The sequence below is a fragment of the Cyprinodon variegatus genome, unplaced genomic scaffold (genome assembly GCF_000732505.1).
Source record: "Cyprinodon variegatus isolate N-32 unplaced genomic scaffold, C_variegatus-1.0 Scaffold638, whole genome shotgun sequence".
In the NCBI taxonomy this organism is placed as follows: Eukaryota; Metazoa; Chordata; class Actinopteri; order Cyprinodontiformes; family Cyprinodontidae; genus Cyprinodon; species Cyprinodon variegatus.
The window spans coordinates 66845-70217 of NW_015151091.1; positions in this window are offsets into that span (position 1 = coordinate 66845).

Here is a 3373-nt window from a genome sequence, read left to right on the forward strand (position 1 = left end):
ATCCATCCATTTTCTAGCATGCTTATCCCAAGTGGGGTCGCGAGGGGTGCTGGTGCCTATCTCCAGCAGTCAATGGGCGAGAGAGGGCACCGGAAGAAAAAAACAGGGAGAGATGCAGGCCAGCAGGCCAATCCTAGGCCGGCGCTTCCAGAATACTCCAGGTTCTACCTATAGCCAGTCCAGGTATGCCGCACAAGTGCTGACGGAGGATGTGGAACCTGGGGGTCAGGGTCACAGTGGGGCTGGTGTCCATCTCCAGCAGTCTATGGGTGAAAGCCTGCAAACAACAGGTTTTCAGTCCATCACAGCAATCTATATCTATATATCTATATCGAGATCTACCCAGTGTCCTGCACCTTTTAGATGTAGTTCTGCTTAGGAGCACCTGAGTGAAATAATCAGGACATTTACAGGACTCTGCATACTGCATACTAAGGAGGCAATTCAGCCATTTGATTCAGGTGTAGAAGCAGAGTCCCATCCGAAAGGGGTAGAACACTGGACCATGAGGACTGGAATGGAGAAAACCTGAGAGTGTTTATTTAACACAGCTCCGGAAGGCACCCAGCTGATGTTAGATGTTTCTCTGCTTTAAAGTTAAAAGTTAAAAGTTAAAAAGCCTTTATTGTCATCATATTCTACAACGGATACAATGAGATTTTTGGGACTTCCATTTCCGCTACTGTGAAATAAAAATAAATAAATAAATAAAATAAAATAAAATAAAAATATAAATATATTAAAAGGCAAAGGAAATGTAAACAGTACTGGCACAGATTGTGGTGGGGGGATAGTGCAAAACAGGTGTAAAGTGACCGACAGTGCAGGTCGGAGTTGAGGGCGCCAATGGCTTGTGGAATAATGCAAAACAGGTGAAAAGTGTCCGTCAGTAATGCAGTTCAACAAAGTCTGGTAATCACCACCAATGGAAATAAGCTGTGCTGAGGCTGGGAAACATGTGGGGCAGTGTGCCTTGAAGAGCAGCATTAGGACAGAAAACTTCAGCTATCATATTATTTAGGAAGAAGACAGGTTTTCAGTCTCCGTCATCCTGAGATCATTAAGATTGAAATTCTAACTTGGTGAACTATGTCAATATAATTTCCATATAACTTGAAGGAAGAAAAAAAAAAGCAAATCAATAATAAGCGAAGGAGGATTCAATTAATTAAACCAGTTATAAAACTGCAGGATATCTGGATCTGAAGCTAATAAAACACATGGATGGTTCCAGAATAAAATATCATCTTTGATGCAGTTATTCATCACTCTGTTAATATGATGGCTGCACTATTAAAACTGTAAACCCAACATTCAAATCCAGTGTTTTATTTAGTCTGTAATGCTAAGCTAGTAAAAATAAACACAAGACTTGCAAACATTTGCAAGGAATTTTACACAATTGCAATTGTATGCAGACTGTACGACCACCTTTACATTTTTCAATGACAGAATGATTGAAAACTATACTATAGTATATCTGATTGTAATCAGAAACATTTCAGATAAAAGGCTCCAAAAATAAAAGGACTGACCGAATTATAACAAAGACACACATGCATGTCACTAGACAGCAAATACAGTAAAGGATGGAGCAGGCGCTGAGTTAGATCTGCTTATTCAAAGAGCGATACATCCACTTTCACTTTTTTGATGCATGCATTCAAGCAGACGCACATTATTGCTCATTTAGAGATTTACTTGGTTGTATTTAATAGAAACATCTATATCTATTTATATATAAAAGCTATAACCTCTGACCTCTGTTGTGCTCACACGCTCAGCTTTCTTAGAATGAGATCAACTTTGACAGGAAAGTTCTGTGTGTGTGTGTGTGTGTGTGTTTGTGAAAACCCAGTCTGGTGAACCACTTCTGGTAAATAAAATAGAAGTGGGCTTCACTCACTGGAGTCAACCTTTAAGCCTGTGAAACAGCAAATAGTGAGCCGAGTGATGGTAGAGATGAAATTTCAAAGGACTTGAATGACTAATGAGAGAACGAACCGTTTTATGACTGTAATCCCTTTCACTGGAAGGAATTAGCTTATGTGATAAATAGATCTGTTGATACACGCCTATTTACACTCTCACTGTATTTACATTTTCAGATTATATCAATACTTTGTTTGAGTACAGAGTATTTGCTTCAATTAACCATCCAGTGGGTGGCAGAGCCATTTTTGCAGAACTCCCCTGTGGGATCTGAGATGGTGGAGATACCTCCCCCCTGTGTGATCGTATTTCACCCAAAGTGCACTGGCTCTGTCTCCCTCAAGGTGATAAAGGCACCCATATTGTGGCATTCACTAATCTGCATATTTGCTGCCTTTTATTTCCTGGAAGCTTTGGAGAGAAGAAGTGCTGAGTGTTCACCAGTGACAGTGAGAGCGTCGGATTGCGCCTTGTGTGCCCACACACAGTTTCACCAGACTAGCACCACTGATCTCGCCAGTAACGACACAATTAGAAACACTGTCCTTTCCCTGTAACTGCTCTGCACCTCTTGGTAAACATTTCCCATAAAGTACAAGATGTGCTGCGGCGGAGCAGAACATGCTTGCCCAAATGCAAGTCAAAAGGATTCTGACTTTTTTTTTTTAGAAGGGTAAAAGTGTTAACAGCCACAGCAACAGAAGCTTTGTTTTGTTTTGTCGCCTTGCAAGGCCAAATCAAATAAGAATGTAACAGTTACTATGGCAAGAACCACCACAACAATGGTTTATAGTACAGTATTGGGTCTTTTTCCCGAAATGTGTCCACGGCGTGCTGTTTTCCTACAAACAGCTGACCAACCAGGGACTTAACATTGCAAAGGTGTCAGTTCCCCTGAGCTACTTTATATTAAGTTATGAAGACACAAAGTTACATAATGTAAAACGACTTTGAAGTTGCAGAGAATAGCAGCTCAGGTAGGAGAACAGGGTCAGCTGAGCACTTAAGAAATTTTACCTTTATGAAAGAGTGTAAAAAAAAAAGCCAATGTTGAAGGAAATTAAGCAGAAGCAGGGCATGAAAAAGACATAGCACTTAAAAAAGAAGATGCTTGGGTCAGATGACACCAAATGATGAGGAGATCTGGGAGAAAAATTTTAAAGTACATCATCCTTCTCCATAACAGGGTGCTGGTCTTTTTTTGCTTAGGTTGGTTGGTGGCCAGCTTCTTTGGGCACAGTTTGAACTACATTGGGATTTTATTATATCAACCAAGAGTAAATTCCTACCAGCAGAACTGATCCCTCCAACCCTCACAACCAGTGAGTCCAAGGAATACCTGGGTATAATAGAAGGATGGACGGATGGAAGGACAGACGAATGGATGGATGGATGGATGGATGGATGGATGGATGGATGGATGGATGGATGGATGGATGGA